The sequence below is a fragment of the Nicotiana sylvestris genome, chromosome 11 (genome assembly GCF_000393655.2).
Source record: "Nicotiana sylvestris chromosome 11, ASM39365v2, whole genome shotgun sequence".
Classification (NCBI taxonomy): domain Eukaryota; kingdom Viridiplantae; phylum Streptophyta; class Magnoliopsida; order Solanales; family Solanaceae; genus Nicotiana; species Nicotiana sylvestris.
Genome location: NC_091067.1, coordinates 110,707,892 through 110,735,363, shown reverse-complemented (window position 1 = coordinate 110,735,363; position 27,472 = coordinate 110,707,892). Strand labels below are relative to the sequence as shown.

The window sequence follows — 27,472 nt, the reverse complement described above, 5'->3', positions numbered from 1 at the left end:
AAATACGCGATGCACTATTTTTCCCTTACTAAGATTTTTTCCTATGGGGTTCTCCTTATAAGGTTTTTAATGAGGCACCTAGTAATGCGTATTACTAAATATGTGTACTCTTTTTCCTTCACTAGAATTTTTTCCCACGTGGTTTTTCCTAGTAAGGTTTTAATGAGGCACATTATCTTTTAATGAACATCCAAGGGGGAGTGTTATAAATATATTATATTATGGATGTTCATTTAGTACTCCGTTGTAAATAAGCTTCCTGAAGAAGTTTATCCATATGGGACTCCACCGTAAATATGTTTATCTATTTAAGTACTCTATTGGAAATAAGCTTCCTGAAGAAGCTTATCACTTCGATACCCGGTTATGGATAAACATTACCCCGGTAGAAGATTATCCATACCGGGTATAATAAGCTTATCCCTTCAGTACCCAGTTATGGATAAACATTGCTCTCAGTAGAAGATTATCCATATCTGGTATAGTAGCAGCTTACACAACAACTTCCTTTCTATAAATAGAAGAGATTTCAGTTCATTATGTACATCAATTTGAATTCGAATAATATATCAATTTCTCTCTATACTTGTCTTTACTTTATAGTCTTTATTTTATAACAATTTAACAATAATTATGTGTTTTTTAAAATATTATGCGCCCATTAATATGGAGCAGGCGTTCTTTGGAAAAATACTAAAAGGGGTTATTATAAAAACACAAAAACGTGACTATCCGAAATAAAAATTTCTCCACTGTCCTGCACAAAACCTCGTCAAAACCCTCTTCTACCTCGTCAAACTCAGCGACCCAAATGGAACAACACCCAAAACAGAGCAAACCCATAAAACATTCTCGATTTCCATCAACTTCTGTGCAAGATTCAAGCTTTAAAATCCCTATTTTGCCAGCAGAACTCATCACTGAAATCTTGTTAAGGCTTCCGTGGAATCCCTGTTGCGGTTCAGGTGTGTTTCAAAATCTTGGCTTGCTTTAATATGTAGCCCTGAATTTGTCAAAGCCCATCTCAACATATCCGCTAATAACAAGGACTACACCCACCATAGGCTTATGATGAATTTTGAATCTAAGTACTGATTGTTCTCTTACGTCTTTATTTAATGAGTCTGTTATCGACGCTTTTGACTTGGATTATCCCACGAAATCCAATGGATCATACAAGAGATTTCCTAATTCTGGTCGGATGGTAGGTTCAGTTAATGGATTGACTTGTCTTGCCATGGAAGACTATGACTTGGTTATGTGGAACCCATCAATTAGAAAGTACAAAAAGTTGCCTGATTCTAGACCTAGACTGAAGAAATTGACGTATGATTTTCATAGTTATGGTTTTGGATATGATGAGTTTCATGATGATTATAAGGTAGTGGGTATCTTCACATGTGGCAGTTTAGATCAAGTTGAGTTCAAAATATTTAGTCTAAAGAGTGATTCTTGGACAAGTGTTATTGGTTGTCTAAGTGGAGTGCTATTAAATGTTTTGGGTAAGTTTGTGAATGGGAAACTTCATTGGGCTACTATGGCTCCTGGTGCCAATAGGTGTATGTTCGGGAACATCATTTCTTTTGATTTGGCGGATGAGAAATGGGAAAACGTGGAGCTGCCTTGCTATGGAGGAGATGAAATTGCTTTGTTTTGGCTAGGACTATTGGGAAGTGATCTTTCAATAATTTGTGATCGTAGGGGAACTCATGTAGATGTTTGGGTTATGAAGAGGAGTATTGGGTTACAGAATCTTGGACAAAGATGTTTGTCATCAAGCATCCTGATGATCAAGTGGATCATCCCTGTTTTCCACCCTTTTTCATGTCAAATGAAGGTGAAATTTTGGTTGTATTTGGATCAACTTTCATGATATACAATCCAAAGGATGAATCGTTCAAATCTTTGGACGTTATTAATTCTGATTATTGGCAAGAGGCAGAAATCTATGTTAAAAGTCTGGTTTGTCCTTTTTCTACGGAAGGGACTGAGCATGCAACAAAAATAAAGGTAGAAAAGCCCAGATCAAGACAGTTGAGTAATAAATAACCTGTAAGAGTACTTACTTCTCAAGTGTTGTTAAATTCTGTTCGTTTTTCATATATAGAACTAGACACAGATGTAAAGGATATCTTTTAACCATATTGCTAGGAGATCTTGTTAGCCATGAGGAACAATAGTGTTCTCTTCAACTTCACGCTAAATGGCGCTGGAAATTGTTTCTCATTTGGAGCAGTGGTTTAAGGGAGTTTTATGCCTCTAGACAGAGAAAAACTAAAGAGCAACACATGGAATTCTGCGGCTAGGGTCCTTCCTAGGGTTGTTGTTTGATCTAGGCAGCTTCTTTAATTTATCTTCTTCAGGGAAAACTTATTAACATAATAGGGAACTTGGTTATTCTGGAACAATAATTATGGTCTGGTCTAGTATCTGGTATTGGCTTTTTTCCTTGCGAGGAAAATTGGTTATTCTGGAGCAGAAATAATGGTCTGGTCTAGTATCTGGTTTTGGCTTTTTCCCTTGCTGCTAATAGCTAACTGTTCATTTTCTTCTAGAACAGTTTTGGTCTCTCCTTGCTGCTAATCGCTAGCTGTATATGTTAGGAATAGATTCAAATTCTTATATTTTTTAAGTCAATCAAAGGATGAATCTTCTTTCACTTTAACATTAACATTGGCATAAGCAAGTTCCATTGCTGGGAGAAAGCATTTTAAGAAGCTAATTTAGCTGCTATAATCATGAGGGTTGAGTGGGAGTACCATAGAAAAGGAATGCAGGAGAAAGAGATTTTGGGATGAACTTCGTTTACGAGGGTCCTCTCCATTGTAAGGTAGATAGAAGTGCAAACTTTTGTCACCTATGCTATTCTGACCAAGAATTCTTCCTAGTATAGTAATTATCTTATTTTTGCCCACAGATAGAGCAGTGGATTGTATCTATAACTTGAATTTTTTTTTAAGAATTCACATATATTTTGTTCTAGGTTTCAAAATATTAAAAGTTAAAATATATAGGTGCAATGGTTGTGTATCAGCAAGTGAGATGAAAACCCTTGTTTAATGCATTTCAAGTGCAACTGGAAATGATAAGGACTTTTTCATTGCTTAAGTGGAGTGTAAGCACTCTTTGTATGTCTCAGATGTAGTCGGCAGGGATACGGAGTTCGTCTATTTGCTTAAACAAGGCAAACAGTTTCTAATGAAAGTAATGTTTGCTGCATGTTAAAGGCAATCTGTGCGCTCGGATAAATCTGCATGTGGTTCTTTAAAATCTGTAGCGTTTTTACTTGTCATGTAACGTATCTGTGAGGTGCTTTGTTATGTTATTTACTAATGAACTTTCAAGATGTGAAACATGATGTTAAAGGCAACTAATTCACTGATCAAATGATGAAGCATTGTTTATCTTGTTCTCCGAATGTGCTCATGCTATTTCCATGTTCCTAGAGAAAGACTTACCAATTGCATCCTATTTTGTAGAGTAAACTACCCTACACAGTACACACCCGTATAATATTGTTCAGTAACGGACATTACCTTTGTATTTTAAAATCAAACACTTAATATCCTAATATTATTTAAACCCTTGCTTCATTTATCATTGTTTAATAACAGTATATAAAAAGACTAAACTAACCTTGTAAATGGTACAATTGTATCAGATCGCACGATCATTGATCAGATAGCTTCAACTTCTTCAATTTTTTTGGTTCACGTATCTTCTTCCTGCTTTTTCAATAAATGTCTTCCTCATCCAATGGACGATCCAGAGGGAGATATGGTGGCACAAGCATGCTGCTATATTTCTTAGACGCACTGTCCCGAGGGCCATTGGCGCATTATCCGAAACTCGATGGATAATGGGTTCGCCCCTCTACCCTTCTCCATTTAAACACCAGTATTTTTGTTTGTGGTAGGTATCAAACTCGTGATTCACGTGTTGCGCCCTTATCACTAGACCACCCCGGTGGCAACAAATTTGGCCAATTGTCACTGATAATGAAATATGATGATGTCTTGAAGTTGCTGGAGATGTAACTGCTCTACCATAAGGTTGAAAGTACTGGTATGACTAAAAGACTAAACAACAATGAGAGAGAAGTTTCAGAGATTGGCAATGATGGTTTTTTTTTTTTTTTTTTTTTTGCTCTTTTTCTTCAGAGATTGGTAAATTTTGTTTCATTAGCACGATGGAGTCTTTCTATTGCAGTAGAAAAGCATTAGAGGCATTTCTATTCTAATGATAGTCCCAATAAATATAAGTTGCTCGTGTCCCCAAATCATCTTCTCTGTTGCATCTACCCTGGGGCACAAACACACCATTAAACCAGATAAAGTAGTTTTTCTTTTTTTCTTTTGATAAGTAGACCAGATAAAATAGTTTTTCCTATCAGAAGAAGTGTTCAACCATTAGGTTCAAAAAGTGTCAATAAAATGAATCTTTCACTCTTTGGTAATTCTCAAAAATTTGATGAAATCGGATAAGCAGAAGAGAGTAATATATCAGCCAACAAAACATGGATTCTCACTTGTCATTTGAGTAGTGGCTTGTGACATATCAGTGAGGTGCTTTGTTAGTTGTTATGTACTAATGAACTTTCAGGAAGTCAAAGCTGATATTAGGAACAACTAATCCACCCCCTACTGATTTCGCGGATCAAAATGATGAAGCATTGTTTATCCTGTTCTCAATGTTTACTGTGTCAGTAGAGCATGATTTACCTATGTTCCCTAATTGTATATCCTATTTTGTAAGTAGCTTAAGCCTTGAAAACAAGGTTCGTTGTAGCAAAAGGTTGAACAAGCTTCTCCTTCCCTTGAAAGTCTATAGGAGTTATATTTTACTTTTTTTAACTGGAAGTTATATTCCATCTGCTACTTATATGTATGATAATCTTAATCATGATTAATTGAAGTTGTAACACTCTTAAGTCAAAAGTCTGTGACCTTCTCCAACCCTCCCAAATCACCTTTATGCATTTTTTGGTTCTTTTTACCCTTTTAATTGTTCATGGTTCCAATGTTTTAATCGTTTCTAAAAATTGCAGCTACATTTTATAAGGCTAATCATACTTGAAGGGAGCATGTAACGAGCACCAGAAAGATGCATAACCCCTGTTTCTGGAGAGCAAGCACATGCCTATTAAGTTATTCTGAAGCAACTTGCAGCACTTGGATTTCAACTAATTATTAAACCTGAAACAACTTGAGCAAAGAAGCTCCATTTTGTACTAAGCTGACTATCTCTGTCATATACTCTAGTTATTTCTTACTAAAGCTATTCGACAGCCTCTCATACCAGAATATTAGCACATTTATGGACTAAATTATTCTAGGAACTTGTGGTTTATTAGTGCATTGAAGCAGCTAGTTATGACCCAAAACTTACCTCTTTGGCATTGATCTTTAGCCCATTCTAGGATTTTGTATCAGCATGTTGCATGATATGAATATGTAGCTGGAAGATAGAATCTTCAATTGAGCATCACAATAGTGGCATTTCTCCCTATTTTTACTCTTCGGTTCTGGATATAACACATTTCATTATGATTATATATATAAAAAGGGCAACCCGATGCACTAAGCTCTTGTTATGCGCAGGGTGCGGGGAACATTCATTCTTGATTATGATGGTTTGTGTGATGCTGAGGCTATACTGTCTAAGGTCTAATTCATTTAGAATAGCTCGTGTATATTTAGATGGTGAAGTGATCTTTCGTCTTTTGCAATTATCAAAGTACATATGCAGATGTGTGGATTATGAAGGGCCAAGATAGTATGAGTGTAAGAGTACTGATCTACTAAGATTTTTAAAATCAGAATCCCAATGATTTGTCCCAAGAAAGAAAGAAGCAACAGCCATCTAAGACTGAAAGTCATCAAACTTGTAAGAGTTCTGCTGTGGACAAATTTTCTTTGGTTTTGCATTCTGGTTCTTTTATTATCTTTTTGCCTATTAAGGAATTTTTACATTCCTATGCTACACAGGAAACCTTATTACCCTCAATGTTTAAGGTTTGACTTAATTACACTTAGTATACCAAATTACCAATTTTATACCATAATTAATTAAGGGTATAATTAATTGTATATTATTTACTCCTTAATTAAAGGAATCTGCACGTTTCTCTCTCCTAACCCCCAGTCTCACCCACGTTTTACCCATACTCACGTTCTTTTTACCATTTTCCATCTTCTGAAACTAAATTCTCCATCTAAATTCACAGAAAATTGAAGATTTTTAAACAGAACAGTATTCACAAACGTGAAGGCGAAATGTGCACTACGAATGTGAAACAAAAGCAACAGAAGCATATGAACAACAAGCTTCGCGCAACAACATCATGATATTTCAGAAATAAAAGATAAACGGACATGCATTTTGACCAGTTTATTGTTTTTAGAAGCCTTAGTAGAACTACTTTGCTTTCCACACAGCCATTAAAAAGCTTTGAAGCTTTGAATTCAAATTTGGGTTTTCAAAAATTATTATTTGTTTTGATTGGGTGTTGTTGTAAATAATTGGGAATATGTTTTGGAGTTTATATCTCAATTTTGAAGGGTTTTTGTGAAGATTTAGACTTGGTTTTGACTGAATTTCAGATTGAAACTCGAAGAAGAAGAAGGAGGAGGAGGAGGAGGAGGAGGAGCAGAAGAAGAAGAAGAAGAAGAAGAAGAAAGAAGAAGACATATTGAAGAAGAAGAAGAAGAAGAAGAAGAAGAAGAAGAAGAAGACATATTGCAGAAGAAGAAGAAGAAGAAGAAGAAGAAGAAGAAGAAGAAGAAGAAGAAGAAGAAGAAGAAGAAGAAGAAGAAGAAGAAGAAGACATATTGTAGAAATTGTAGTTACAGTTGGATTGATCAGAATTTGAATTAAATACATCTTCGCCGCCGTTGACGGTTTCCGACGAGGAAACTCCTCTGTTCTCTACTTCTCCATTCTCCATTTCTTATTTTTACTTCTGTTTTACTTTTTCTATTTCTATTTTGAGTTTCTTGATTTCGCACACTTTATACACACATTTGATACATCAAAAATATGAAGTAGTTACAGTTGGATTAATCAGAATTTGAAATAAATAAAAGAGATTTTTACATCCTATGCCACATATATTTCAAATTTTATGGAAGTTTGATTTTACGGTAATATCTATAAAATTCATACATTTATCTACAAATAAACTACACATCAGTTTTATGATGTATAAAGCAATATTGTTTTCATAATTATTTACAAAATTACTACATTTATACTACAATTAAACTACAATCTATGTTGAAAAAATGTTGACTACAAAATTTTTCTCTTCATCTACAAATTTTCTACAAAAATTCTAAAAATATACTACAAATCAGTTTAAGTATGTATAAAACAGTATTATTTGTAAGGGTATCTACATAATTACTACATTTATACTACAATTAAACTACAATCTATGTTGAAAATCTACAAATTATCTACAAAATATCTATAAACTGGGTACATTGAATTTTAATATCCCAATTCCCATTCAATTGTAGCATAATTGGGATTTTTGACATAATTACATTTTTTCAGAAGATTTGTAGAAGTTTTAGTTATTTTTTTATTTGTGAAAATACAAAATAAAGCATCTACAATCAGAATACAAATCATCTACAATTTATCTACAAAATATCTACAATTTATCTACAATTTCTGCAATATGTCTTCTTCGAGGTTCAATCTGAAATTCAGTCAAAACCAAGTCTAATCTTCACCAAAACCCCTCAAAATTGAGATATAAACTCCAAACCATATTTCCAATTATTTTCAACAACACCCAATCCAAACAAATAATGATTTTTGAAAATCCAAATTTGAATTCAAAGCTTTCAAGCTTTTTAATGGCTGTCAATGGTGGATTTGTAGCGATTTTGATTTAATGACGAAATGAGATTTTGATTTGTAGCGATTGTGAGAAAAAAAACGGAACAGAATTTGATTATAAATTGAAGATAAAGGATTTCCGTGATATGATTTGATCTCCTTTCCGTTTCAAAACTTGAATTTAATGTAGAATCAATCAATCCCAAAAAAATTTCCTGATTTTTCGCGCGTTATTAAGGGAAGATTCTGCCCTATTAATTCCTAATAAACGAATGGTACAGAAATTGTAGGAAAAATGTGGACTAGGCGGATAATTTAAATACTATGCACATATTTAGTAATTAAGTTTCATATATGGTATAGGAATGAAAAAATTCCTTTTAACATATGAAACAGAATATTGAATACGAATGGGATATGTTCATGCATAGCTTTGTTGGGACAATGTTTTCGTCTTTAGACACATTTTGCTAATCTCCTTAAAGGGAAAATTTATCAGGACAAAAAGAGAAAATGTTGGAATATTAATAATAAAAGCATTAACAAGTAATAGAGAATATCAGATTGAGTCAACAAATCTACGTGCAAGTTGGAAGCTCAAAATTCTTGATTGGGGTTGAAAATTCGAAAGTAATGGTTAATTACTGTTAAAATCATTTAGAGTATTAATTATTATGCTTAAACTTTTAGTTTAAACACACAGTTAGTGGTTTGCTTTAAAAATCTCAAAACTTTATAATTGGTCCTTAAAAAGTTGTAAAGAAGACAAAGCGGCTCTTCTTGGTTCGCTGTTGTTTGACTAAATTGGTGACTACGGATCATTTGTGTTGGTATTTGGAGGCTCTGTTTCAAATTTGAGATCATTTGGAGCAAATTTTGGGTGATTTAACCGAAATTGAAATTGCAAATTTCAAGAATATTTTGTTGAATAATACAGAAAAATTACGCCCAATCGGGTAGACTTTGATGAACAATTTAACAAATAGGCCGAATGCAGATAACACAAAGTCACACTAATATGGTAGAGTTTAGTAAACACTTGAACAAGCACAAAATCATATTAACCGAGTAGACCATGATGAACAATTTAATAGATAGGTCATTTGCAAATAACACAAAGTTACGGCAATTTAGTAAAGTTCAGTGAACAATTGAACAAACGCAAAATCAAGTTCGTGAACAATTAACAATACAAGTAAAGTAAATACAACATTAACTCTACCAATCTAGTAGAGAAATCCCTGAAGAGTTACGTCAGTCCGAAGGTTATTTTTTAAATACATTAAAAAATAGGGATAATATTTAAAGACCAATCCCCTTATAGGGCCATTCCGGTCAATCACCCTTGTAGTCTTTGGGCCAATGAACTAGCTTAAGAGGAAGAATTAAAGTAAAAATAGCATGGTATAGGCAATTTTCGGACTGATCATTCAAAAATAGCCAGCGTTTACGAAGTCAATGAAAAATAACCACTTTTTTGGTGAAACAGAAACCGGTCTAACATAATATACTGGAGTTCGGTGCACCTGTGTATGAACTCCAGCATATTATGCTGGACCAGTATATTTTGCTGACTCCAGTATAATATACTGGAGACTGGAGCACCGGTGCTCCAAACTCCACTATATTATACTGGACAATTATATTTGCTGGAACTCCAGTATATTATGCTGGAGTTCTAGTGTACTTATGCTGGAGTTTCAGCATACTTATCCTGGAACTCTAGTATAATATGCTGGAGTGGAACTCCAGTATAATATACTGACATATTTTTCAGATTTTGAACATCACTCAGATTTATCTTTACATGAAAAGTGGCTAAATTTCGATTACTTTTGAAACTGGACTATTTTTGAACGATCAATTATAAATCTGGCTATTTTTTAATTTCTGCAGGCACGTCATTAAATACAGTAACTCAGCCACCATGCGGTAACATTTTTCGGAGCAGCTGGTCTTTAATCCCATTTCAGTGTCCGCCACTGAAAAATCCTCTGTGCTTTTACAAGTAATATCAAATGAAAAGTCAGGAGAAACCAAAATGTCCTCGGTAGGGAGTGGTAGCAGGATTTCTATATTCAGCTGTACAATTTCAAAATTGGTGGACATTGCAACTAAAGCAGCAAACACCGAGCATTGGATAAAATATCACCAAAAAATCGGTTCTTAAATATGTTCCAATAAACAGCAAATTTGAAGATTATCTGAACTACCAACTTTTTGGTAGAGAAAGCAAGCAGTCATACACCCGCTCCATGCGTGAGGTGATCTTGAGTTTTTGTGCAGTTTGAGTATCTGGCTTCGCTAAGTCAATAATATCCTGCCTCAAACTGTTAAGACGGAAATGTAATAGAGAAATATTTCAGGCGACTGATATTAGATTGGAAAGAAGTCTCATGGGCAAATAAAATTAAGATGAAGACAAATAAACCTTATCCATTCACCGGTTGACCTTGCATGGCCTTCCACAGCACAGTATAAGCGATCAAGATTATATAACGCCAACCCATACATGCATTGTGCATCTTTTTCTTGAAAATTGCAGGGAAGAAGAAGAGAAATGGAGAAGGAAAACAATAGTTAAGCAACTTGTTAAAGAAACATGGTTGAAATCATAGAGAACGCCTCAAAGACCCGGGAAGTCTCCTGGTTTTCTTTTTATCCTTCTTTTTTCCCGGGTGGGGGAAAGCAAGGAGGGGTTGGGCCAAGCAGTCTAGCAAACATCTTTATCGAGCTCCTAGAGATATCTATTTGCCATTTTACATAGCTGCTAGAGAAAACGGAATGACAGCAATAGCTTCTTATTTGATAATATCATGCTAGAAATGATATGGAAGTGGAAGAAATATGAGACTTTCAGAGGCAGCTGGCTGGCTCTGAATTCTGCACCGAGGAGAGGATGACTTGTTCAAATACCTTAGATGGAGAACATATTATTGGCTTAGTGTTCTTAATCTCTACTTAGAAAGACATGAATAAGAGAGCTGATTTGTGTCTGATTCAACAGGAAACGGACTTTGACAAACCTTAATTTATTAGAGCTAATTGGGCACGACCCTTTAGCTATAAGAGGGTGTCTGATACATTTTCATCTTTTCCCCCTCAACTTTACTCAAGCTCAGCGTGTTGAAGTAACATCAACAGGTTCCCCTCCATATAAATATTTCCTTCTTCATTAGCCCTTGAGAGTTGAGACGAATGTGAATCTTGTGCTACTTCAGAACACTCAGTAAGAGCAAATGCAGTATAATCCAATTTGTAACCCCAAGCGTCAAAATCATACATGCTATATATTTATGTGCATCAGGATAGGTCACAGTTTACAACAGATGGCACAGAGAATACTGAAAATTGTAAATATAATAGTTTAATCATATAACGACGGTCAAAAAGTACAGAGATCCTCACTTGTCCTTGATGTTTGCATCTTTCCGATTGCATAATCTTTCTTTCTACTTCAACGATTAACAGTCGTCGTTGAATTCGTGCAACCCTTCCTCTGCCTTCTGCTCTCGTATCCTGGTTCCATTCAAAAGTCAACGGCATAATAGGAATTGCATGACATCTCATGACCCATAAGATGGAAATGAGTGACTCAGTGAAACAACTTAAACAGATAACCTTTTACTTGAAAATTAGATAACCTTTCCTTTTCAGTAATTATCAAGCGATAAATCACCTCTTGTCTAAAATGACTGAATTAGAAAGGGAAAAGACACAAGCTGTGGCGCAGCTTAGTTTTTTTTTTCAGCTGTCACTAACAACTGTTAACTCTACTCTGTTCAAACAATTCATTAACATTCAAATATTGTATGGATTATTTCTCAAATAATTCAGCTCGCACGATCCTCAATCATTTTGCCCTCAATGTGTGCTGCTTGTACCTTCTATTGAATGTGGCATTATTAATCTTGTCTAATCTTGTATGACCCCACATCCATCGTAGTATCTGCATCTCTGTGGTATGTTGAGGACTTTAGCGGCCGAACATTCACTCTCATAAGACCAGCAATATTATATCGGAGAGAATGTGGGCCGCTAAAGTCTACATATCCGCAACAAGAGTGCCGTAGAGATGCGGATACTAAGACGGGCGTGTTGTTATACAAGATTAAAAATAAGAACATTCAGCAGAAGGTGCAAGTAGTACACATTGAGAATAAAACAAGAGAAGTCCGCTTGAAACGGTTTAGTTATGTCCTAGATGCACGGGTCCATAATTGTGGAACCATAATGAGTGAAGGTGTTAAAAAGGGACGAGGTAGACCCAAAAACACACGGAAGGGCGTTATTCCGAAGGACTTGCAATCTCTTGTAATCATGTAGACCTAGTGAGAATAGGGTACAACAGAAAATATGATCTATATATGTGATACTGATACCAATTAGCTGGAATTGAATTTTCGTCATGTCATGTTAATACTTTTTCTTTAGGTCCTATGTTTTCTAGGTGTCTTTTAGTCAGTAGAAAGTATACAGGATTCTAGTACTTTTTAAATAAAATAATTTGATAAAGAATTTTTATTTTAATTTTGTATAAATCTGGACATAAGCTGAGCGACATGGTCAGTGAGGATTCATATAGCCAACCTAACTTGTTTGGGATTCAGAGTTGAGATATAGTTGTATTGCAGGGACTATTTCTACTTAGTTGAACTAAAAAATCTCTGTTGGCTAAGTGCTCTAGTTTTCTCAAAGTAAATCAATCATATGTTAGTACGAGAGAACTTAGTATCGACTCTATCCTACAGAGTATATTAAATTGTTATGATGCTCTACTGCTTATGATTCTCTAATGCTTGATGTAAAGCTTAGTAATATATGGGAGCTAAAACTTAACTCTTTTATTGTTGTTTACCCATCTTACCTGTTTAATCCAAGCACGCATCACCATGAAAAAAAAAGGGAGAGGAAGAAAGCAGGCAAAGCAGCTAAAATAGCAAAGTTGATTTCATTTGCCCTAAGAATTTGATCTAGCTCCAGCATAGCCCTGTTTTAGACATACAGAAACCAGATAAGGAAACCAGAACTTGAACACCAAGATGTTGAAAAGTTGCACAAACTCACTCCTCAATATCAAGCTTCAGCTTCTGGACCTGTAATGCAGAAACATATGTTACATGCCAATACTAGAAAGTACTAGTTGGAACAGAAGCTCCCCCGAGAAGAGATTTTGAATTGGATGCATCAGTTCCTTTTCATACCTAATTTTAAGAAAACCCGCTTACATGATATTAGCTATAAACTAATTCGCTCCAGACATGATCTGCTAGCATATAATCTAGTATGCACTAATTCACAAATATTCAGGATCGCATGGAAAACTACCAAACTACTTGAAACTGAAAAGGACAGAGTTAGGATTATCATTTGTGAGTTAAAAGAGTCCTTCCAGTATATGAGACACTTCCAGTTTCTTAACTTAAGTTGACAAATATCTCCCCCTTAACTTATTTCTTAACGGATACCCCAACCTTGAGTCAATCAAACACCATAATACGTTTTTTCTTCTTGTTATCCACTTATCCTGTAACTTGTCAATATGGAAAAACCCCTCTTCCATCTACAATTGGATAGATTCGACTAGCTGAAATGGCAAGTACAATGACAAAGATATAGAACAGATTCTCCATGTATGAGGCTCCCCAATTAAAGGAAGCAGGAACAATAATTGCCCTACATACTTTGCCCTTAAATTGCGCATGTCTATCGCGAACCTTAAATTCTATTTCCTCATCCAAAAAATTGAAATTAGGTAAACATGTAATGACAAGCAACCAAAAGTAAACCTTTAATAGCATATGTTTCTTAGCATCAGAAAGGATGAAACTGAAACAGGCATATTCTTAGAAGTTAGAAAATAACAATGGCATAAAAGAAATCTATTTAACCCTTCTCTACAGTGGGGTGTAGTATGATTCAACACCTTCACAAATCAAACAAGCAACCACAAAGACCAGAATGACGTCCCACCTTGCCATTACTATTTCAAGCATTTTCTGATCTGTTGCATTTTGCAGAGGCTTCTCCCCCTTTGACTGCTCAGTAAAAGCTCGCAACATTCTGCAAACCAACAGTATCATAATCTTTTTATAGCCAAAACAAACAATGGACTGGAGAAATTACATTATTTGCACTTCAAAGAAGAAGTTTACAGTGAAAATGTTCCTGATAGCCTGTTAAAAGAGTAAAGGCAAGAGGCAATCTTAAAGAATCACACAAAACCATGCAGCAGGCTGGTCTCCTTTTGATAAGTACTACAGAAGAGATTTCAGAAGGAATCGCTAATACAAATCTCAGTTACATTAGGACACAATAATGTACAGTAAAGATAAGTTAGTTACCAACACTATTAGGTTAAAAATCTTGATGAGCAAAATATTTAGGACAGTATCTGGCGGATTCCATTATTCTGGTCAAAAGACAAACTATTTAATTAATTAATCAGTTTAATTAAATAATCCAACAAATGTCTTTCTGGATCTAATCATCTAAATTTATGAATGGAAGTGCAACCAATATTAACCTTCAGAACTAGCTTTCACCATTGATTAAAACGAAATTGCTTCTCAGTATTCCTTTATCATGAAAGTTATACACTTCATAATGCTTAACCTCCTAGCTCAAGCACCAATCTTGCAGATACATTACTTTTGCTGGGAATGTCTACCCAGCATTCTCAAAAAGTAAAACAACTCCGCACTCAATTACATTGGCATTTTTTGTCACCTCCATGACATCAGGACCACAGTTTATTCATATGTGTATCAGATTTCGAAATTACAAAGGTCTAAGATGGTCAGTTATGACAAAAGTTCTGCATTTTATACATTTCCTTTCTCCTGTTCCCCATCCCACTACCTCTTTCTCCATAATGCAAGTACTTATAATGGTGACTGATGAAAATTCAACATGCACTCATACTTCTGGTTTTTCACTTTTATCATTATTACAGCTTTCTATAGCCTCATTGCCTTCAAAAGTTAACACTTCTACTGCCTGTGAATGTCTTGGATAATTAATAAATAGACTGTTATTTGGCTGATAACATATACATTTGGGCCTGTCCAACTTCAGAGTTTTTTTTTTGTGCAATCATCAGCCCAAACTTCAGAGCATTCATCGAAGCTATCCTGCTTTTCCTTGTTAGACTACTTTTTGTGTCATGTTGACATTACTAGAAAGTGGGGTGAAGCAAAATGATTTAGAAGTCAGATTAAATTGCAAGGATCAATTTACAACAACAACAAAAAAAAAAAAATATGAAGAAGAAGAAGAAGAAGAAGAAGAAGAAGAAGAAGAAGAAGAAGAAGAAGAAACCAGTGAAATCCCACAAGTGGGAAAATGAGTGTATTTTAGAATCTTGTCCTTTATCAATTACTTTTCTTGGATTAACTATAAGACAAATCTACAAGAAAAGGAGTAATTAAAAATGCATGCATCTAGGTCTGCTAATCAATCTTAAGATTCACCTCATAGGAGTTGTGATGACTTAAACTAACCTGTGTAAAGAGTCAGCAGTTAACTGCACCTCTTCAGGTTCCATTGCACCCTTTTGCCTCTTCCTGAAGGTATCGAAAAGATCGTCTCTGATAGAGAGAAGCTGATGAAAATGAGAAGACATAAAATCAAACAATTGCATATAGATAAGGTTAGTTCAGCACCGAAAACCATCTACACAAAGTCCTAGTGGAGAATGCATTGGAATAGTTAATTAAAGAGAAGCAGCAGTCAGTCTTGTCAAAAGCGAAAAGCGGTTAAGCCCTGTTGTAGCTTAAAGCGGAAAGTGCACTTAAAGGGTGAGCTTCACCGGAAAAAGCGCATTATGAAGAATTTTTTTAATATATATTTTTGAAGAACATATTAGACACATAAACGATAAATATATAAATTGCTTATTATGATCAAACCATCAACTTAAGTCTTAATATGGAAAGATAAACCCATTCTTGATTCCACTTCTAAGCACTAACATAATATTCCTCCATATAATCTTCCTCAATAGGGTGATTCTCACTGGTGTCACTAGAACTATAGCCTCCAATCTCTTATTCCCCTGACTCATCAGAAACAATCTCATCTTCTATGTCAGCAGACTCAACACGTGAAGCTTGAGGCATTAGTTGTAACAACTTCTGACTGTCTCTTGCAACATCACCCCAAGTCAAACTATCATCCCCAAACACCAACTCATCTTCTGCTTCCACATTAACATCCATCTTCCCGACTGGCCACTCATTACCATGATCAATGTTATCCAATGTAATTGGATCAATAACACTGCGCAAGTCATAACGGGCTTTTAAATCACGATTATAATTGACATACACTAGATCATTCAATCTTTGGTGCTCCAATCTGTTCTTATTTTGGTATGGATCAGTTGCATGGATTATCTTAATGTTTAGTACTTTAGTCTAATTTATTAACTATGCAAAAAATAATAAATAAATAAGAAGTATACCATAATGAGTACTTACATGCTCAAATACGCTAACACCAAGCAGCACTAGCCGTTAAACCCAAAATTCTAATGGCTAATATTTGGAGATGAGGAGCTCAATTACCATATAAATTCAACCGTTCAACTGTAAAAAGTGTTATGTTGACGATCATTATTTCTAAGTTAATGTAACTACATAAGTATTAAGTAAAATTTTAAACATAAAATATTAAGAATTTAAAGGTTAATATTACACTTACCAGGAGATCTTGTCGTTCTAGATCTTTTTGCAATCGGAAGGCCAAATTGTTGTTCAGCCTTAGTCTACAGTGGTATCTCAGATATAATTTTGTTTTGTACTTCAGCGCTTGGAACCAATTTTTCAATACAAGCATACAACCCATATGTTACTTCTCTACAATTTTCAATAGCTGAATTTTGATAGAAGTACTCTAGTTTTATAGATAATGTCCAGCTGCATGTATTGGATGATGCAATTGGCATTGCCATCTTTAGTCAATAATCGTAAAGATATCTTTATACTTTGCAATATTCCCTTCAAATGCCCTCCTTAACTTTATTCTATGGCTTCACAAATGTACCCCATTGTAGGTTTTTTCCAATTATTAGCTAATCGTGACACTTTATCAAGAGGCTCCATTATTTTCAAAATATACACAACCTGATTCCAGAATGTAATAGCCTCCTTAACTCTATCCATGAATGTACTTCATTGTAAGCTTTTCCTCATTATCTGCTAATTGCAACACTTTAACAAGAGGCCCCATTGTTTCAAAATATACACAATCTGGTTCCAAAATGTTGTCATCAAGACGGTATGAGCTACACTTTTTCCCTTTGGTAACTTAGACCATCTACTAATCACCCATTTGTTAGATTTTAACATTGCTTGCAAATTAGTTTTTTGACAATGCAACTGTTACAAAGTCAGAAAACTCATTGCAAATCGAGTAATCTCGCATTTCACCAACTCTTTATTTTTTGTGAAATCTCTCATCATATTTAAGACTCTTGAATGCCCATAAATGAAACCAACAACGGCAATTGGTCTTTGAAGGGTCTTCTTAATATTTGGAATTTTCCTATCTTCCAACATAAGATCTATACATTGGGCTGCACATGGCGTCCAGTATATGTGTCTTCTTTTTCTCTGTAAGAGTTGACCAATAGAAAAAATGTAAATAGATGTGTTAAAATTTAGGAATCAGCTATTAAAAAACAAGTGGATAGATATTTTAAATTTTAGAAATCAGAACTTTGAATCAATAATACAAAGTAAAACATAAATAATTAAAGCAATAAATTCTTACCAGCCAACACAAAGTTGCTACCATTATCACTTATAACTTGAACCACATTATGCTTTCCATGTATCTATCAAGCAATTCACATAGTTTCTCTCCGGGCATAACAAATGAGGAAGCATATATCAACTCCATAAACATGGGCCCATGCGGAGAATTCACCAAAAAGCTTATCAAAGTTCTTTGTTTTCTATCTGACCATCCATCCGCCATAATGCAACATCCATATTTCAGTCATTCTTCTCTATGTTTGTTTATAATCTTATTGGTTAACTCACCTCCTTCCTAAGTAACGGAACCCTTAATTCGTGATAGCTTGGAGGCTTCAAGTTTGGACCATACCTTCCTATAGCCTCAACTGCTTCCTTGAAACTTTTTGAGCGAGCAACACTGAACGGGATCCCATTATAGTAAAAGAAGCGAGCAACTTTTTGAATTGTCATTGCTCTTGCTTCTTTATCACATGAATCTTTGATATTTGTTTACCTCAAGTGTTCCATGCTTTTGTAAAAACACATCCATGAGTCCATTTCCTTTGGCCAATATCTTACTAGAGCCACTAGGAAAGCTTCCTCCAATCCGTGTCTTTTTGAATGATCTCGTGGACTTTATCTGCTCTACCAACATCATCTTGATAATCAAACTCATCAAGTCCAAAAAATTCGTTAGTATAGACTTCCTTTCTTATTTTTTTCTCCTCCGTGTAATTTTTCAATTCCTCTCTAATCTCCTTTGGGCATATTGCACACTTTGCTGCATTCCTAAAGTTCCTATCAAATGTTGTTTTGCCTGATTAATTCCACATGTGGTTGCTTTTCGACAAAACATGCATGTGACTTGTAGTATCATTAGGATACTTCAAATGATTATATTTCCGGCCAGGATCCATCTGATTGCCTTTGGACAACTTCTCAACCATTCCTAATTCTGGAAAAATTGCAAGCAATTATAATTTTTAAGTAGTAATACATAACAAGTACATAAAGCTGGACAGTCCTCTATCATTTTCAGTTCTAAAAATTATTAAAAAGTAATATGTAATGCATTTTGCATGCAATTATAATTTTTAAATAATAATATACAATAAGAATTCTTAAATAATAATATACAATAAGATTATAAGGTAGACAAATCCTCAGCCATTTTACTTTTGAAATAAAATAAAATAAAATAATATATGACATTTTGCGTGCAATCATAATTGTTAAATAATGATATACAACAAGAATATAAAGGTAAACACCACGGGGTACCCCACTATGGCATGACTGCTAAGAAACTGTTGAGTCCACCATTTGTATCTTTATTATTACAGGTGTTACATATATAGTACTAGTTATAAAAGTTGAGAGCAAGAATCATCAAACGATGACAAGTGTCACATATAATTCTACAAAGAAAAAAAGGACTAAATATAAAATTTCAACACCAACCCCATTTATTTTCAACTTTACCAGTTTATCAACTTTACCCGAAAGGAAAAATAGCAAAAAACATAATCACAAAAAAAAAAAGTCAACTCACTCAAATACTCATTTTCTAATGGAAATTGTTTTTTGTCTATATCTCTTATTAAAAAGAACGAATAAAAAGAAGAAAAGAATGAGTAGAAGAGAGAGAGAGGCGTGCAAAAAGGATAAGAGAGAAAGAAACTGAGAAGAGAAGACCTGTGACAGAGACCTATAGCGGAACAAGCCTCTATCACAAGTCTTCTTCTCTTCTCTATTTTTATCTCTCTTATCCTTTTTGTATACCTCTCTCTCTTTTACTCATTTTTTTCTTCTTTTTGTTCGTTCTTTTTAATAAGAGATATAGACAAAAAAATTCTCCACTAAAAGATGAGTACCTGACTGAGTTGACTTAGTTTTTTGTGATTAGGACTTAATTTTTTGTGATTAGGTTTTTTACTATTTTTCCTTTCGGGTAAAGCGGGTTACTGGTAAAGTTGAAAATAAATGGGGTTGGTGCTGAAATTTTATATTTAGTCCTTTTTGTCTTTGTAAAAAATTTGTAGAATTAAATGAGACATTTGTCCTCGTTTGATGATTCATACTGTCAACTTTTATAACTATCACTATATATGTAACACCTGTAAATGGACTAAGAGAGGATAATAATAAAGATACAAATGGTGGACTCAACAGTTTCGTAGAAGTCATGCCATAGTGGTGGACCCCAATGGTGTTTACCTTTATATTCTCGTTGTATATCATTATTTAACAATTATAATTGCATGCAAAATGTCATATATTATTTTATTTTATTTCAAAATTAAAATGGCAGAGGATATGTCTATCTTATAATCATGTTATATATTATTATTTAAAAATTCTTATTGTATAGTACTATTTAAAGATTATAATTGCATGCAACATGCATTACATATTACTTTTTACTAATTCTTTAGAATTGAAAATGATAGAGGACTGTCCAGCTTTATGTTCTTGTTATGTATTATTATTTAAAAATTATAATTGCTTGCAAGATGCATTATAATTTTTTTTCACTCTTTTTTCAGAATTAGAAATGTCAGAGGACCTGTACAAAGGCAATCGAATGGATCTTGGCTGGAAATATAATCATTTGAAGGATCCTAATGACACTACAAGAGTCACGTGCAATTTTTGTGGAAAAACAACCACATGTGGAATTAATCGGGCAAAACAACATTTGATTGGGAACTTTAGGAATGAAGCAAAGTGCGCAATATGCCTAAAGAAGGTTAGAGAGGAATTGAAAAATTACATGGAGGAGAAAAAAATAAGAAAGGAACTCTATACTAACGAATTTTCTGGACTTGATGAGTTTGATTATCAAGACAAAGTTAGTGGGGAAGATGAAGACTACAAGATCATTCATAAGAAAAGAGTTGGAGGAAGCTTTCCTAGTGGCTCTAGTAAGAAATTGGCCAAAGAAAAGGGACCCATGGATGTGTTTCTACAAAATCAAGGAACACTTACGCAAACAAATATCAAAGATTCATGTGATAAAGAAGCAAGAGCAATGACAATTCAAAAAGTTGCTCGCTTCTTTTACTATAATGGGATCCCGTTCAGTGTTGCTCGCTCAAAAAGTTTCAAGGAAACAGTTGAGGCTATAGGAAGGTATGGTCCAAACTTGAAGCCTCCAAGCTACCACGAATTAAGGGTTCCGTTACTTAGGAAGGAGGTGAGTTAACCAATAAGATTATAAACAAACATAGAGAAGAATGACTGAAGTATGGATGTTCCATTATGGCGGATGGATGGTCAGATAGGAAACAAAGAACTTTGATAAGTTTTTCGGTGAATTCTCCGCATGGAATAGCATTTATGGAGTCGATAGATGCTTACTCATTTGTTAAGACCGGAGAGAAACGTGGAGCGCGTTAGAGAGTATAATTGGTTCAAGTTATAAGTAATAATCTAAGTTGCACGGACTCTTCAATTTTGGTGTCGTCCCCGTCCTGATACTAGACTTGGACGGGTGCTAGAGCGGGAAACGTCCCGAATACGATCAACCGACTTCGGACACTTTGACCGGAGCCCATCGACAAATTTGGGAGAAAAATTGAGATTTTGATTTCTTAAAAAGTGTCGACGAACTCTTTTAGTTTTCTCGGGCACCAAGGAAGATTGGCTCCACGATCAGTGCATGCTGCTCCTAGCGTAGTCCCTGGAGTCTTTCTTCTAGTTCCCGAATTCTTTGACGGCTTGCTTCCATTCGGGCTTCAATAGCAGCCGGGTTCACGGAGCGAAGATGCCTCAAGAACCAAGACTGATGGGTACAGAATCCGGTGGTACTTTTTATTGATCACAAATCGCTTGTTATCGCACTGTACTCCTTTTGCAAGATCAGCTCTTAGATGCGAAAAATCAAATGATGAAGGGGGAAATGAAATGTCGGATTGAATCGCCGAAGCAGGGCTAAGACGAATAGATATGAATGACGAAATGAGGTCTTCCCCCCTTACCTTAGTCAGACTGGCATGAAGCTTACCTGAGGAATTAGGAAGATGAAAGAAAGAAAAGCGGAAAAGGGGGATACCCCATAGACCAAAAGGGCATAGATCGATAAGATCCAAGAAAATAAAAGAAGTTGGGGATTTTGAGCATTTGTAAGAGGAAGATGAGAAGTTGGGGAATTTTGAGGAAGATGACCTAGAAGACCGGCAGTTCCTTCCTAAAGACTCTTAATTGTAATAATATAATAATAAGTAACCCCTTTATTCTCCATTATATGCCACTTGTCCTCTTTATTCTCCACACTTTTGAGTTGTGACACGTCATTGACATGTTTTTGGTTGCTATTTGCAAATATTTCTTTCTCATACAATATATAGAAATAATTTCTAAATTAATTATTTTCATGTTGATTTTTTGCTAAATAATTTATATATTTTAATCGCGCAAAATTAATTTATACGAAATTATTTACTAGTTGTACAAATTTATAGCTCTATTTTTTACTATTTTGAATTTTCTTAGCCGTATCCCCGCACCCGTATCCATATACGAATTCGCACACCTGAATCTTAAAATTTAGATTTTGCCGAATTCTATACTCGAAACCGTCCCCGTATCGGATACCCGCACCCGAGTCCGAGCAACTTAGGTGATAATAGTAGCAACTTTGTGTTGGCTGGTAAGAATTTATTGCTTTAAATGTTTAAGTTTTATGTTTTAATTTCTAATATCGATTCAAAGTATTGATTTCTAAATTTCAACATATCTATCTACTTTTTTTCTATAGCTGATTTCCAAATTTTAACATATCTAATTACTTTTTTTCTATAGGTCAACTCTTGTAGAGAAAAAGAAGATACATATACTGGACGCCATGTGTAGCCCACCGTATAGATCTTATGTTGGAAGACATAAGAAAAATTCCAAACATTAAGAACACCCTTCAAAGAGCAGTTGCCCTTGTCGGTTTCATTTATGGGCACTCAGGAGTCTTAAATATGATGAAAGATTTCACAAAAATTAAAGAGTTGGTGAAATGTGGGATTACTCGATTTGCAACGAGTTTTCTGACTTTGTAACGGTTGCATTGTCAAAAAACTAATTTGCGAGCAATGTTAAAATCTAACAAATGGGTGATTAGTAGATGGTCTAAGTTACCAAAGGGAAAAAGTGTAGCTCATACCGTCTTGATGACAACATTTTGGAACCAGATTGTTTATATTTTGAAACAATGAGGCCTCTTGTTAAAGTGTTGCAATTAGCAGATAATGAGGAAAAACTTACAATGAGGTACATTTATGAAGCCATGGATAGAGTTAAGGAGGCTATTGCAAAGGCATTTGAAGGGAATATAGCAAAGTATAAAGATATCTTTAAGATTATTGATGAAAGATGGCAATGCCAATTGCATCATCCAATACATGCAGCTTGACATTATCTAAATTTAGAGTACTTCTATCAAATTCAGCTATTGAAAATTGTAGAGAAGTAACAGATGGGTTATGTGCTTGTATTGGAAAATTGGTTACAAGCACTGAAGTATATGACAAGATTATATATGAGATACTACTGTACACTAAAGCTGAACATTTGGCCTTCCGATTGCAAAAGATCTAGAACGACAAGATCTCGTGGTAAGTGAAAATATTAACATTTAAATTCTTTTTATGTTTAAAATTTTACTTAATACTTACATAGTTACATTAACTTAGAAATAACGATTGTCTAACATAACACTTTTTACAATTGAATGGTGAAATTTATATGGTAATTCAGCTCCTCATCTCCAAAAATTAGCCATTAGAATTTTGGGTTTAACTGCTAGTGCTGCTTGGTGTGGGCATATTTGAGCATGTAAGTACTCGTAATGGTATATTTCTTATTTATTCATTTTCTTTGCATAGTTAATAAATTAGACTAAATTACTAGCATTAAGATAATCCATGCAACAGATCCATACAACAAAAAGGAACAGATTGGAGCATCAAAAAATTGGATGATCTAGTGTATGTCAAGTATAATCGTGCTTTAAAAGCCCTTTTATAACTTGTGGGGTGTTATTGATCCAATTTCACTGGATAACATTGATCATAGTAATGAGTGGCTGGCCGAAAAGATGGGTTTTAATGTGGAAGCAGAAGATGATTTGGTGTGGGGTGATGATAGCTTGACTTGGGGTGATGTTGCATGAGCGTCGGGTAGTGAGGATGTGTTGACATACACAAGACGATAAAAGAGACCGTCAGGAGTTATTACAACTAATGCCTAAAGCTCCCAAGCTCCACGTGTTGAGTCTGCTGACATAGAAGATGAGATTGTTTCTGATGAGTCGGGGGAAGAAGATATTGGAGGCTATAATTCTGGTGACACCAAGGAGAATCACCTTATTGAGGAAGATTATATGGAGGAATCACCTTAAGTTGATGATTGAAGCTTTACTTCATTATAAGCTATATATATATATATATATATATATATCATTTATGCTTCTATTACGTTCTCTAAATATATTACATATATATATTTAAAAAATTCTTCATAGTGCGGTTTTTTCGGTGAAGCCCACGCTTTAAGTGCGCTTTGCGTTTTAAGCTCCAACAAGGCTTTAGCGATCTTCTGCGCTTTTCGCTTTTGACACACTGGTTTTATTTTTGAAAAATCAAAAATATTTTAGCAATAACATACCAAGACAATGTCATACTTTACACACTAAATCACATTACTCATCCACAAAACACACTGGTATTTTCTCCCTACACCAAAAAGTATATGAAATACATATGTTCTTTTAATGCTATCTAGAAAGCACACTGGCACTATCGTCCAGATTGCCTAGTTATTCATTATTCTCCTAACATCTATGCTAATTTACAACATTAATTCTGCACCAAAAAAACATAAGTAAACAATTTAGAAATGTCAACAAAGGCTTGCAAACTTGGAGCATAATATAAACAAATCCCAGTAGACTCTGAAAGCTAATGAAACAAAGCACGTTCAGCAATGTCAAGTAGGAACTCAGAAAATGCTATTTCGATCTCAACTATCATAGGAAGGATACCAAGTCAGAAAAAGGTTACCGGTTGCTCTACATGGTCTTTCCAAAAGCCAACTGTTGACTTCTTTGCCTCATGAATCCAGTTGTCAATGTCAGAGCTACCGGCTAAACTGCTGTGCCGCAGAAGCCACAATGAACACACAGAGATGCCAACAATCCCACAGGTATAGCGCATCCAGTAACGAGCGACTTGTTGAAGTTTGGCAAAATGCCAAAGTCCCACATCGGTTGGGAGTTAAGTTTGGGGGATTTTTCCCCTATAAAAAAAGGCCTAATGTTTAGGATTGAAACACACTTCTCATTTGTCTTCTCATCTGTTTAAGGCATTTGTATCTTCTCTCTTTAGTATTATTTCACTTGTATTTTTGGAGTGAAATAAAATATTGGTTGTGTCCGAGGAGTAGGCAAAATTAGCCGAACCTCGTAAATTCTGGTGTTCCCTTTATTGTTGCTTTATTGTCTTATTTATTATTTGGTGGCTGTCATAATTTTTGGTATAGTAGTTGTGACTTATTCACACTATATACATTTGGCTTCCGCAACAATTGGTATCAGAGCCAAGGTACTGTCTTAGTATGCTCTGTGGTTGCAGCATAGTCTGATCTTCCACATCAGAAAAGATTTATCTTGGTAACTGTGTCAAGATTCTGTCTTAGTATGCTCTGTGGTTGCAGCTTAGTCTGATCTTCCACACCAGAAAGGAAATAATCTTGATTTGTGTCGTCAGCTATTAAATAATATTTGTGTCAAAGATGGGAGACAATAAACAAGAAGAATCTACATCAAGTGTCAACAATACGTCATCATTGGCATCTTCGCTTATGACAAGAATTGTGTCAAATGCGAAATTTGCGGTAGAAATATTTGACGGGTCCGGACATTTTGGGATGTGGCAAGGCGAGGTTCTAGATGTCCTTTTTCAACAAGGGCTAGATCTTGCTATTGAAGAAAAGAGACCAGATGCTATTGGAGAAGAAGATTGGAGAATTATCAATCGTGTTGCTTGCGGTACCATTCGATCCTACCTTGCTAGAGAGCAGAAATATCCATACACAAAGGAAACTTCTGCAAGTAGATTATGGAAAGCACTGGAGGATAAATTTTTGAAGAAAAACAGTCAAAATAAATTGTACATGAAGAAGAGACTGTTTCACTTCACCTATGTTCCTGGTACCACGATGAATGAACATATCACCAGTTTCAATAAGTTGGTCACAGATTTGCAAAATATGGATACAACTTATGATGATGGTGACTTGGCCTTGATGTTGTTGGCGTCACTTCCTGATGAGTACGAGCACCTTGAAACTACTCTACTCCATGGAAATGACGAAGTTTCTCTCAGAGAAGTTTGTTCGGCTTTGTACAGCTATGAACAAAGAAAGCGAGAAAAACAGAAGGGCGGAGAAGGAGAAGCACTATTTGTGAGGGGTCGTCCTCAAAGTCAAACGAGGACAAAGAAGGGAAGATCCAAGTCAAGATCCAGACCCAGCAAAGATGAATGTGCCTTTTGTCGAGAAAAAGGGCACTGGAAGAAAGACTGTCCGAAGTTGAAGAATAAGGCCAAACATAACAATGGAAAGGCCATTATGGATTCAAATGTAGCTGATTGTGATGATTCAGACTTCTCATTAGTTACAACAGAGTCATCAACATCATCAGACATATGGTTGATGGACTCGGCTTGTAGCTATCATATGTGTCCCAACAGGGACTGGTTCGTGGAATTTCAAGAAGGAGAATATGGAGTCGTCCACACAGCGGATAACAGCCCTCTTACCTCATATGGCATTGGTTCAATACGATTAAGGAACCATGATGGAATGATCAGAACATTAACAGATGTTCGATATGTACCGGATTTGAAGAAGAATCTCATCTCTGTGGGAGCCCTAGAATCAAAAGGGTTCAAAATCATTGCAGAAAATGGAGTGATGAGAGTATGCTCCGGTGCACTAGTGGTAATGAAGGCTAATCGGAAGAATAATAATATGTACCGCTATCGTGGCAGTACAGTTATTGGGACAGCGACAGTGACATCCAGTGACGACAAAGAGGCAGAAGCAACCAAGCTATGGCACATGCGCTTGGGACATGCTGGAGGAAAATCCTTGAAAACTCTATCAGATCAAGGATTGTTAAAAGGAGTCAAGGCTTGCAACTTGGAGTTTTGTGAGCATTGTGTTAAAGGGAAACAGACAAGGGTTAAATTTGGTACAGCGATCCATAATACTAAAGGCATTTTGGATTATGTACACTCTGATGTTTGGGGTCCTTCCAAAACACCTTCATTGGGTGGGAAGCACTATTTTGTAACCTTTGTTGATGATTTTTCCCGAAGAGTATGGGTGTATACAATGAAGAGCAAAGATGAAGTGTTGGGAATTTTTCTCAAATGGAAGACGATGGTGGAGAATCAAACAGGCAAGAGGATCAAGTGTATTCGCACAGACAATGGAGGTGAATACAAAAATGATCATTTCAATAAGGTCTGTGAAAATGATGGCATCGTCCGACACTTCACTGTTAGACATACACCACAACAGAATGGAGTGGCAGAACGTATGAACCGGACCTTGCTGGAGAAGGTACGGTGTATGTTGTCCAATGCTGGCTTGGGCAAAGAATTTTGGGCTGAGGCAATTACATATGCATGCCACCTCATTAATCGTCTACCATCTGCTGCTATTGATGGCAAGACACCATTTGAAAAATGGTATGGAAAACCTGCTGTAGATTATAACTCTTTGCACGTGTTTGGCTCAACTGCATATTATCATGTGACGGAGTCAAAATTGGATCCAAGGGCAAAGAAGGCTATTTTTATGGGAATTACTTCTGGAGTCAAAGGATA

At 35.3% G+C, this 27,472-nt stretch overlaps 1 long non-coding RNA gene and 1 pseudogene across 2 annotated transcripts; one reads left to right on the top strand and one right to left on the bottom strand.

Annotated features, from left to right (window-relative positions):
• The first annotated feature begins 718 nt into the window (after positions 1–718).
• On the top strand, positions 719–6,999 carry LOC104215761 (uncharacterized). 2 transcript variants are annotated; one of them, XR_011403851.1, is made up of 4 exons: positions 720–2,052; positions 5,048–5,664; positions 5,749–5,886; positions 6,603–6,999. It is a non-coding gene; the product is annotated as an uncharacterized lncRNA (long non-coding RNA). The 2 variants fall into 2 exon arrangements; XR_011403850.1 differs by having other exon boundaries at positions 719–2,052; positions 5,048–5,886.
• Positions 7,000–9,964: 2,965 nt separating this feature from the next.
• Positions 9,965–17,273, bottom strand: LOC104215762 (protein DGS1, mitochondrial-like; annotated as a pseudogene).
• Between the last annotated feature and the right edge of the window lie 10,199 nt (positions 17,274–27,472).